Source organism: Thunnus maccoyii, chromosome 10, assembly GCF_910596095.1.
Source record: "Thunnus maccoyii chromosome 10, fThuMac1.1, whole genome shotgun sequence".
In the NCBI taxonomy this organism is placed as follows: Eukaryota; Metazoa; Chordata; class Actinopteri; order Scombriformes; family Scombridae; genus Thunnus; species Thunnus maccoyii.
Genome location: NC_056542.1, coordinates 10,871,747 through 10,884,391, shown reverse-complemented (window position 1 = coordinate 10,884,391; position 12,645 = coordinate 10,871,747). Strand labels below are relative to the sequence as shown.

General features: G+C 43.3%; 1 long non-coding RNA gene across 5 annotated transcripts in view; it reads right to left on the bottom strand.

Moving 5' to 3' along the window:
- Positions 1-575: 575 nt before the first annotated feature.
- LOC121905787 overlaps positions 576-12,645 on the bottom strand; it is a 97,319-nt gene continuing 85,249 nt past the window's right edge. For all 5 annotated transcript variants that reach the window (XR_006098464.1, XR_006098467.1, XR_006098468.1 and 2 more), the window contains one exon: positions 576-734. This is a non-coding gene — a long non-coding RNA (uncharacterized LOC121905787). The remainder of the gene's footprint in view (positions 735-12,645) is intronic.

Sequence of the window (12,645 nt, the reverse complement as noted above, 5' to 3'; positions counted from 1 at the left end):
CATCAATCTGCTCAGCAGCTTTTGACTCATTCTTACATCAACCTCCAGTGCAACTTTCTATTGTGTACTCTCAGTGGTGTCACCAGCATCCATAATCAATTTGGGGCCCTCAGATTGGACACCTAGGCCATTAGAAAAACGACAAGCATCCATCAACCAAGTGGATCTACGGGTAGTGAGTCACATGAAACCCATAGCAAGGCATTGTGCATTTGACCCTGGGAGTCTGTTTGACAGCACAGCGTCTCTTCCTCTCTCTCCCCCTCTGTGATGGTGCTGAGGTGTTGCCCCCTCATCACCGACACGTGGCTGGCAGGCCAGCTCATGGCCACAGGGTCCGCTCCTTTGAATAACGGCAGGTTGAGACATAATCATCTTCAGCGAAGAGAAGATTCACTTTGACCTCATCACCTCCCTCTCCTCATTCACAAGCCCTGAGAGAGATGGAGGGAGAGACAGAGACAAAGAGAGAGAAAGAGGAAGAGAGAGCGATAGAGCAAATTACAGTGTGAACCCAGAGGCCAAAAGAGACAGAGGGAGCGATTGAGGGTAAGGATAGTTAGTTCTTGCCTTTGATGCTTAACTCTCGTCGACAGTGCAAAGACAGAGAATCATAGAGATGTGCAGTGAAAAACCTCTCCGTGGGTTGCCGTGCTACAACCCCAAGGCTGCACAATCATTCTCACATGTTAATGGGCTGCCATTTGGCTCCTAAATCAACTGAGGGCAGGAGACTGAAGTGAGCAAAGCATAAGACAAATATTCAGTTCATTATAGGAAGCCGGTGGAATTATTAAAGTATGAAAACATTTTAAAAAATGACATTTGTAAAACTTTCGTATGATAAAGAGACATCTAGCCCCATGTACTGTACAAGTGCATTCACAAAAACACACACACTCAAACTCATACATGTGGCATAAAGGGGTACACAGTGGGGAGTACCAATGCAATTGATGAAGAAAATTCTTCTCATGTACCCCGTCCCAGTTTTAGACTTTTCTCTCTCTCTCTTTCTCTCTCTCTCGCATGCCGTCTCTCTCTCTATCTCTCTCTCTCATTCTCTCTCTCCCTCTCTGGTCCACTAACCCAGTTTAAAAGCAAGCAGCCAGACACCTCCTCCTGCAGTTTGTCTGGGACAGTAGACAGCCCTGTTAGTAGGACTAGGCTTCTAATGAATACATTCTGACAGTGTGTGTATGTGTGTGTGTGTGTGTGTGTGTGCGTGCAAGTGCATTTATGAGTGTGCGCCAGTGTAAAGCTCCTAAAACTACTTGCAGATTGAGACCTCAGTTCACACACACTTGTCTGTAAACACAGCCTCCTCTATATTACTCTACACTATATCCTTTCACATTTATAGTGAAGCTTTCTCATTATAACTCAAGTTTATTTGTGTTGATGTCTCCCTAGACCCAAATTGTGGACTACCTACTACTACTGATTAGGATTCATGGGTTTTTGCATTCACAGGAGACACCGAAGTTGTAGATGATCCCAACATAATTGTTTGAATTGCAAATCGTAAGGCAGTATTAGGATTCCTGTGGTCAAATGAGTTGAGCTGTTTAAAGTCCTCACCATTCACAGAGAGTAGGAGGTGGTTCACTCATGAATATATACTAGCAAAGTAGCATTTAGGATTCAAATGACTTGACTTGGCATTTAATGTTTTAATTGTCTGTGAGAAAGAGTCATTTCACCCTAAAACGGATCAGCCTGTTGCTGTGTAGTTACTGTAGGTGAAGAGACATATGGAGTCACACACAGTGGTTAGCCACTGATGAAGGACAATTTTTGAGTTAATTGATTTTTATCCTCTTATTAATTTCCCAAGCTTTCTCTCTCTCTCTACATCTTTCTCCCACTCTCACTCCCTTTCTCCCCCTCTCTCTGGCTTCATCAGCAGGCTGTCAATAGGCTTCTCAGCCACACTCGATCTCTTATCGCCACAGAAACGCCTCAATCAAATCCCAATCAGTCATTCATAGCGCCCATCAGCACCCAACTCTGCAAGCCCTACACACACACACACACACACACACACACACACACACACACTCACACACAGAGGTACTGATGATAAATGAAAAATGTGAATGCAAACACATTTACACTCATATATAACTTTGTTATTATTGAAGTTCTGGTTAATCAATAGATCCAGTGATCATATACTAATTAGTCCTAATTACAGTAAAAAGATTAGTTCCTTTCACTGGAGAAAGATGGCAGGACAATATTTGTAGCACAGCAACTTAAAACTTCAAATCAAATATCCAAAAAAAATCCAACATGCTCCCTTGTCTTAACATTTCTGGTTTCTGGCTTTAGAACTACACTATTCTATGAAAAACATTTCATGAACTGAGTAGTTTCTTCCTGTACATGAATACTTAAGACTGCATCAACTTTTTCTTGACATGACATGATTAAGTATCGTGGTCATCATCATCATCATCATGTTTTATTCAAATACTCTTTTTCTAATATTCTTCAATGCAACATGATCCATTTTGTATTATTCATAAGGTCAATCAATACTTTATTTCCACACTAGAGGGTATAAAAATGTACACATTACAGAATATGTAGACCCTTGAATGTCAGACCTCTTCTACATGCACTTCATCTTTTATGTGCTCAAATCAGAAATAAATCCAAAGACAAGAGATGGTTGTTAGTTTCACCATTTTTGTGCAATCACTAAGAAACTTTTTTTGTTAATTGCAACTTTCACATAACATCCATTGCTGATCAACTTCTATCTCAAACTGAAAGCAGCCCTCAATATTTTTTATATTTTGTAAATTCAATGTATCGCTGCATTCTCTCTAAAGAATCCCATGTAAATACATCCTGTAGACAGGGCATCCACCCTCCCTCTCTAGCTCCTACCTTCCCTCCCTCCATTCACCCCTCGCTTCCTCCCTCCCTCCCTTCCTCTCGACATGTACCAGACATAGTGTCTTCCCCCTGTATGCAGCCCCACCCATGTCCAGCTCACAGTCCCAGCCAGCATCCACCAGCCCTGTTTTGTCATCATTAAACCTCCCCTGCTCACCCTGCTTTCCTTAATATATGTCACCTGCATGGGGTTGCCACCACCAGCAGTGGAGGGGTTAACTCTATTTTGTCCAAGACCTCATGCCTGTGTGTGAATATGTGAGTGTGCGCATGTGTTTGTGTGAGTGTACCAGTCCGCTTTGTGTACATGTCCACGTGGGCCTGTTTGTTCACTTGTTTATATGTGTGTGTCCACGCAGGCCTGTGGTCTGCTCAATGTGTGTGTGTGTGTATGTATGTGTGTGTGTATGTAAAGGAGAAATTTGCCTGTCCTTGCCTAAGTGAATGGCTAGGATTAAGCTGACAGCCCACCTTAGTGATGGCGAAATAATTGGTTGTTCAGCTCTGTCCTTGTCAGAGCGCTGACAGTTCTGCAGATGTCCTGTGCGGTTCTCCAAAGGTTAGGCTCAGCTGGGGCCGCCATTCATTAATCATTCCGCTCTGACAGTGCACCGAGCAGCCTGCAGCTGCCACCCCGTCCCCCTCAATTTCTGTCACCGCCTTGCACCACCACCACCACCAATACCCCCCCCCCCTCTGCCCCACGCATCCCCCTTCTAGGTCTCCCTCCACCCCCATTTGTGCTTGTATGTGTTTGTGTTCCCCATTGTACACACAAACAAGTATGCTTAAACATAAATTTGCATGAAAAGTCAAGGGATGTACACAAGCAACAGCATGCCCCGTACATGAGAAGTGTGAACTGGACAAGTGGTAAGGTAAGGATGTAAACAAAACACACAACCTAACAGGGACGTCTTCTCTGCTAATGATCTCACTTGCTCTTCTCTCAAATTTATCGCTCAGCACTGCAGCCGGGAAATGGCCAACTCTCATGTGTGCATGCAGGCAAGCATGTTAATCCTCTCATACTATGTAAATAAATGCATGCCTGCATTTCTCATGGCTTTTCCTTACGTCACGAACACATTACGCAGTCCAGGACTTCACTAACCAGTATTAACCCTTATGGACTATTAACCCAGTGATTCATCATGGATAATAGCTCTCCTAAAGCAAGCTAGCTTATGCATTGTATAGTGAGACTCCAGTATGAGACACTGTGGCAACTGATGTTTTATGAAATATAAATAAGGGCCATATGTTTTTAACGTGCAAGTCAACTTATTCAATTTCAAAGGCCCAGCTGAAAATTACTATTCTGCGCGAGGTCAGACACACACTCTAAAATTACCTCTCATATGCGCTAACAGTTCTGACCGTGTCAGCAACATTGTCTTGACCCCTTTCCCTTGCTCACTATCTAACGACCCTCTCAACCTATTTTGTCCCTCATTCCAACCCATTCTCCTCCGCCTCCACAACTCTCTCAGGAGTGGTGTTTCCATCTCGGCCTTTGGTAAGGAGGGGGCTGAGGGGATGGGGGTGGAGATGAGGGAGGGTAGGAGAAAATATAAGAAGGTACAGAGAGGAAGGTGGTGTGGAGGTGTCCATTGGGCACTAAGTGGTGTGAAGAACTGAGATAAATACTCCATTATGGTCTACCTGCTCTTCAGCATTGATTAACAGCTACCTAGAGACAAGTGACTAGCAGCACTGAGGAAAAATTGAGTGGCCAGAACCACACTGGTTCTCAAACCAACATTCGCTCAACACACTAACATAGTGTTTGCTAAGGTGGGTGAGTAGAGGCAGTCATTAAACAGCTATTTCAACTGGTGTTGAAAGCAAAATTGAATATATATTTTAGTAATAGGCTTGATATTGGGTGGCCGTTCCTCAAAATATAAATTTTTCATACTACTTTCAGAAGCTTTAGATAATATATATGATTGGATCCATATGCACAATAGCCAGGCAAGCTAAATGTAGGAGGGTGCGAAAGAAAATGCAGAGGTATTTTCAGCGGCTGGGCAGCAGAAGGTCAGATCAATAAATGAAAAAAAGGGTGCTTACAGAATATGCTATTGCAGCCTCCCCTTTCTAATGCCTACTTAAATGTTAAAGCAACACTATAAATGCCTTAAGAACTATGCGTCCCTATAATGAGTGCTTTGGCCTTTTAAATAAACACAGGTGTATGCTCTTAAACTTTCACATACAATAGTAATGAATAAATGATGACTTATTTCTACTGGCCACTTACATATCATATACATATCATATGTATATATTTCTGAACTTCTTCATTAATACTGAATATCAAACAATATGCTTCTTCTTGATAGGTTACGATAGTTAAAAGCTGGTAAGATAGATATTGAGCAAAGAAGATTGAGACTGTGAATGCAAATAAAAGCAGTGCCTAACCTCTGAAGTGCTACTCAATTCCCTACATGTAGCATTAAAGTATGGGGAAAAAAATGCCTGGTCATAACACAATACCCCTGTGTGATGATAATTGCTGAATATGATATTGTCTATGGCCATCGCAAAGCCTAACACGAAACCCATCAATGACACAAAGTATTCTATCGTTTATTCTAAAAAAAACAATGGGATAATTTCACAAGCCCATATTGACCCTCCACCTACACATCTGTCTACTCTCTGAATAGCAATTGTGGTCCCAGAACCATGGTGGGCTATGTGCTGACATCAGCACAGAGACAGGGAGAGGGCTGGTTGTTAAAAAGAGGAGGTGGGTGGGGTGCCCCGTTGTGCAACTCTGAGGAAATTCCCTCTCTTAGTCCGTCAAAACAGTATTTTTCCCTAGAGACAAAGGCAGCTACAGCACATACTGTATATACTGCACAACAAAACAGATGTGGATATAAAAAGGTTGTCAGTGTACAGGGAGAAAAGCATAGTGACAGGAGAGACCGTCATTTTATCGCTTCTCCTAAGAAACTTCATTTTTTCGTTAATATGCGATGATGTTGGTTATACTGTCGCCCCACTGGATACAGGAGGAATGGAGATTTATAGTATTAATATTCTATACATTATGACCATGCCAATGGGTAATATTCTGGCAATTACACTAATGAACTCTCAGCATACAGTGCCCCATGTTAACATCACAGCTTGAGGGTGGACATTCTTTTAAGCTCTAATCTAAATACCCAAGTCTGCAACCCACATCCATCCATATCAGTCATTGGTTAGTATGTTATACTAAAGCACCCCAATCCAGGTGCAAGGACATCTAAAACTGGAAGACATATCACCTCTACCAATAATGGGCATGCAAAAATGACAGATTCTTCTCGAATTCAAAGGGAAACATAGCAGGGAGTATCTTTGATTTGCCCCTCGGAGATTACCTATGTATCATAAGTGTATGTAGATCATCCATACCACCCCCCTTCTCCCCCCAGTGACTATAGTATTGGAATAGGAGCGCAAAGGGGAGGCATATACAGTAGATGACGAGCTCCAGTCACATGGTAAAGCCCACGGAGGATCTCATCAGCCTCTATGTAGATGTGTATGCTGAGTGAGTGATTGCCCATGGCTGGAAATTGGTGTAGAGGGCTTCACGGGGGAATTGGAGGGACGAGTTTTCTCTCTCAATCTCTCTCTCTCCCTCTCTCTCTCTCCCTCTGTCATGCACACATAGGCACACAGCGGCGAGAACACACTTATACAGGCACACACAAATATACACACTTATTGGAAAACACCTACTGCAAGACATGCACGCACACGCGCTCACAACCAGCTCAAACACAAATCTCCCTATATGCACATGCACACCGAGCCAGGATGATTAAGGTCCTATGCAGAGGAGATTGTGAGTGGTACTGTGCTGTGGCTGCCTGTTTTCCCTGCTGAATACAAGCCACTAGCTCAGTATTCTCCAATGGGGAGGAAACCCGTCATCACAAATGCAAGATCAGGGGTAATTACGTTGTAATATGCCACATGAAATATTTCTTTGTAGGAGGAATGGGATTCCCTTTGCTTCAAATTTAGAAAAGATATATTCCACACAGCTTGGCTGCTATTTTTGCAGCATGTATTTAAATTTGCTCTTTGTATTTTTAGTACGAGAGATGTAATGGTCTACGCTGCTCATTTGTAAATGTTTTATGTCTCTGCAACATTCTTGTGTCACTGTCATCCAATCCAACTGGCACAGGAGATCAATCCTGCTACAATATTGATCAATGATTCTGATCAGGTGAGATTATAGGTATTGCAGAGATATCAATGCGATGATGGATGATTGATGATGCAACCACAGCAATCGATCAATGGGATATTGCTGATAAGACTCTCTCTGTACACCCTTGCATGGCAATTTGCATTGACCGCTGCAGTCTGTAGATCTATCTTCTAATATTTATGTACAGTATGGGCCTAATTGATACAAGTAGTTGTTTTTATTTGGTAGATTACACTGCATTTCAAGATGCTATATACCACAGCACCTGAGAGTGTATGATAACCTGATTTTTTCCAAATCCCGGATGAGCTCACATATTTGATTTGTCAAACCCGTGTATCTCTGCAGCCACATATTGTGACCACTGGCCCATCAAGTCCCCCCTTGGCGGATTAGGGCACGGAGGGTGATTTGTTACCCTTTTGGGAAGCTGTCTTGGACGCTCATTTCCCCCTGCTGCATATTCTGCCCCTCAGCCGCCATCCCCCCACACCACCACTCCTCCACCCACCCCTCCATTTTGATGAATAGCCGGCCACATGAAGGCGAGCAGCCGATCTCACCACCAAGGTTACGGTAACCTGGGCCCCGCACCTGGGGGCTACCTGCCTCCAATTAGCACCGCAGAGAGAGGGAGCGAGAGAGGCAAGAAGGGGAGTGGCGGTCTGTGCTGTGTGGAGTGGCAGTGGGGAGAAGGAGCAGTCCAAGGATCCCTCTTTTATAGGCTTTAAATCTGCATGGCAATTTCTGGAGACTGGGGCTGGATGGGATTCTGATTACTCCTCCTCCGTAGCCACCACGCTCATCCTGCCAGCCCCCCTCTCCCCAACTTTCCTCCAGCAGGTTGATGTCTCCCTGCCTAGCTTTTGTCACTGATCACCCAGCCCCTATATGCCTTGATTACTGGCTGAGCAGCATTATGGATTGCTCTGAAAGACAGGAGGGACTTATCCCAATGAATCTTTCTCCCCCTTTAGAGTGCACGGGTGGCTAGATTTCAGGCGTGAGAATATGAATGAATTTATTTGTCTGTTGATTGAATGGATTGAAGATTGGTTTATTGGCACATTTTGAACAATATCTATCTGCACACAGAGATATATGAGGGAGGGAATGGGGCAATTAGTGTAAATGAGCTGTGTAAATGCATGGATACATTCATAATGTATCTACTCTGATTCATAATACATGGGGAAAAAAAGTTATAATACCAACTCAGGCCCATTTCATAAGAATATACATGTACTGTACGAAAGTAAAAGGCTGAGAGCACACTCAGAAACCCTACTGCCAATTACAAAGTACAATCCTCACATTTCTCATGCCCTTCTGTGACCATCTTCTCCAACAGCCAGTGAACCCACTCGCCTTTCCACGCCACCTTTCTTCACAGCCCACAGTCTGAAGGCTTTCACTTTCTCACAGCCACAGATGCCCCCCCCCTCCCCACAACAAGTGGCCAACAAATAACCCCCATATTAAAAAAATATAATCCATATCTAGAACTGGAGAGTGAAAACATTCTAACTCTGACACTATCTCAGGCTCCCACTTTTGTGTGCTTTTATATTTGCACACAAAGCCCGAGCGCAGCAGTTTTCTTTCTCTTTGTGGGGATGTCGGGTTTTCATCGCAGTCCAGCACCACTAGAGAACACTGTCTCTGCCAGCGATTAGAGCCCGAGGTACAAGAGGGCCACTTCACCTCCAAGATTAGAATGAAACAAAGACTGGAGTCTTTGTATTGTGCCAAGAATGGTAACAGACAGGAGAGAAGAATGGTAGGAGCCAAAAACAGACTTGCTGGAGAGCTGACTGGAGTGACTTGTCAGGAAAAAGGATTTCAATGCCCCCCTAATGAGGCAATTTACAAAAGAAACAATAATAATAATTTGTCTCATCAATGCTTACACGATGAAGACAAGACAGGATTAAATAGGATCTCTATGAAAAGAGAAAGCACCCTTTATTTTTGCTTAGAGAAATTCTATTTCACATCCTCAGAGCTTCTATCTTTGCCATATCAAGTGTAACCTGAGCATACAGATCACAGTGCTACACCTATGGCCTTTGTTACCTTCGGCCAGTATTGTAGATTCAAAGCACTCAGCCACCAGGGTCAAGGCCTTGCTGTGTGGAGAGGTGAAGGCAACATGACCCGCCTCTGCCTATTCTACTGCTCTCTGCTTCTGCTGCCTGCCTGCCTCCTACTTCTCAGCTCCATCCTATTTATTCCTGGATGTTTGTAACTGTATGTGTGTGTCTGCATGTCCGTGTTCTTTTTTTTTTCTCACATCTTTTGCTTGCTCAGTCAACAGGCCTTTGGCTGCCCACCACTGGTTGCTAATTGCTGCTGACATTGTTTGGCCTCTCGCTTCTTAGTTTAGGACAAACCCCTCATTCATGTGCTGCGGACAGCTCGTTAGGGCCGACCCCCACCTTCTGCATCTCTCTCTCTCTGTCTCTCTATCTCTCTCTCTCCCTCTTTCACTGACCTCCTTAATTAACTGGTAAGGCGCTGCTGGGAAATTTGCACACAAAGGCCTGGTGTCTAGCCTGTTAGCCTCCCACTACCCAAACACCCCTTTTCCGCCGCCTCCTCCTTCTCCTCCTCCCTCTCTCTCCATCCCCATCCTCTGCCTGCTACTGTCTTCATCCCTGTTCCAAACAGAGGTCATTGTACAGTTGCAGAAAAACAAAGATAAAGTGATTCAGTACACACACGGCATTCGCACACATTCACCCATTCGTTCATTCTTTTCCTTGTCTGCCAGCAGCCCCTCCTGCTCTCTGCTTTCCCCTCTTCTGCTTTTCTCTCCATCTTTTCTGTATTAATAGCGGACCTCATTAGAAAGGCTTGTTTGGAAGTGGTTCACTAGTGATACACTCTTTTAAGTTGTTGGTTTGCTTGCTTTCACTATTTAGTTTTATTGCTATTATTCTTGCTCTATCTTGCCTATTCGTCATGCCCTCCCCTCCTCGCTCTCCCTTTCAGGAAGCTCTTCGAGGCTTCAGCTGTTTTTGTGGTCCCAGCGGAGGGCTCCCCAAGAGCAGTTAGCTGGCTGTCAGGAACGAGGGCCCTCTAAAAGGGGCCCGTTCAAGAATGCTGGGGGCAAAGAAGTGTAAACAGGTGGAGACTCTCCATTATATGGGTCCCCCCTCTACACTCACACACTCCACCTCCGCCTGTCTCTTTCTATCTTGCTGTCTCTCACGCACAGCCAAACACACACACACACACAGACACACACTCTTTGACATTCCACCACCTAACCACCAAGTTTTTTATTGTGTGTGTGTGTGTGTGAGAGAGAGTGAGTGTGTGTGTGAGAGAGCTATCTCTCTGTTGTCTGAGCTGCTGTTGGACCACAGGGCCTCACAACAGCATCCCACATCTCCCCAGGGTGCCTTTTCTTTCACCCAAATACTTTGAGAGTTTGAATGTATGTATGTGTGTGTCCAACAGGATCCATATCATAGCCATTCTCTAACCTGCTCTTCTTTTTCCCATCATTGCTTCACTCTCTTACTTTAGGTGGTCAGCGTCCTTGGATTTTTTTTTCTTTCCCTCCTACTTTCTCTTCTTTTTTCATTACTGTTTTCTTCTATCTATTCATCTCCTCACCCTCCCCTCCTCATTTTTTTAAAATTTTTTCTATCGCTCTTTCTTTCTTTGGCTCTAACTTTTGTTCACTTTGCACTGAGTGGAAGGACTAAAAATCGACTTCAAAGTAATTCCTCAAAGTTTTTTTGTTTTTTGGGTTGTGTTTTTTTTTTTAAACGGTTTTTGAGTATACAAGCTGCAGCTTATGTCATGGGTGTTCATTACTAAAGATGCATTTCAAAATGACTTATCACTTCAAATGTTATTTTTCAATTTATTATAATCTATATTCCACCAAAAGTACCTAGTAAACTTGCAAAGTTGGATTTGATTTGATTGTTTACTGCAAATTTCTGTATTTCATTTGGTCATGACTTGCTAATATTTCAACTATCCAGTAAGAACAAGGAATTATTTCTGACCTACTTGGACATATTTTGTGTCTTTACAAAGTCCATACACTGTGATTGTGTGTGTGCATGCATGCATGTATATACATATGTGTGTGATGCGCACACACATTTGCCTGCAACAAACTACTGATGATGGAATCCTTTACGGCTGAGGATGGGTGCAGGGGCAACAGTAAGAGAAAGAAAAAGAGAAACTAACTTCTGTTCGCCTGGGGAGTACTCTGCAGCCCATCTGTTGAAATTGTTCCACATATTGTGACCTAGATAAAGAAAAAAAACTTCACTCTTATAGGTAGCACTGCCTTCGTCTGTGTTTGACACTTGTCTATTCATTTTATTGGTCTAGTTGTCTCGAAATAGAAGACTTCTGCATAATTTTCACCTTTACATATGTATGATTTCGATAAATTGGTATTAGAAGAATGATCTGGTATAAAACTGAATCAAATTAAATTTAAAAAAGTATTTTACTTTTTTTTATTTTCAAGGAGCTGCAGTTTATATGTCCGAAGTTTAAATTTAAATATTTCGCAATGAGAAAAGACTATCAGAGGGAAAAAAGTAACCTGCATTTTCGGCAGATGAATAGTGTTAGCTGCACTCAACCAGTCAACCTCTGGCTAGCCTAGATTGCATTGCTGTCTCTCTTCATTCATTGAAAAGTGTGTTGCTATCCTTCTTTCTGTCTTTTCCTCTCTTTCCAAGGACCCCTGTCATTGTCAAAAGAAGATGCCCAGGGTTTTTGTAATTGAGGGGAAGATGGAGAAGCAGGGGAAAAGGTTAAGAGAGATATCCTTTGCCTGAATAAGGAGGTAAAATTGACTGGAAGAGTGTCTTTCAGAAACTCCAGCCTGACCTTGAAGGAGGACCAGGAGGAGGTTCCTACTCTCGTATGGACCAAGGATGGTAGGTTAAGTGGGGCCGTCATGGCCACACATTTACACACACATACACAACCACACACACATACTGTAAGTGCACACACAGTCACACAGAAGCACAAGAAAACACTGGTGAGAGGCTCCCATTGTGCACCTCTCTGACAATATTATGTTTGGGCAAGAAGAACATTAATTTGCCTTCTTTGAAGGGAAGTGCACTTCTCAGCCATCTTCAGCCCACTTGAGCTAGAACTGAAGTGGAGTCCCCCCTCCCCTCAATCCTTCCCGCCACCACCCACCCACTCATTGTCTCTCCTGCCTCCCCAAATGAGGGCCCCAAATGCCCCATGCACTCTCATCGGGGGGGCTTCAATGCTGCATGTAAGCTTTTGGGTTCTTGAATTACAGTATATATACAGTAATATACAGTTGTCCAATTTTCTACCGGTCTTTTTCTTTACTGTCACAGGTGAAAGATTTTTACGTCTTTAAAGATGAAGTTATGATAAACAGTGAAGAGCACATGGTGAGGCGTTAAGTTTGTCAGTGAAGCAGAGTACAGTAACAATCTAAGTGTACTGCAAATCTTTTATCCTGAAGGATCGAAGCA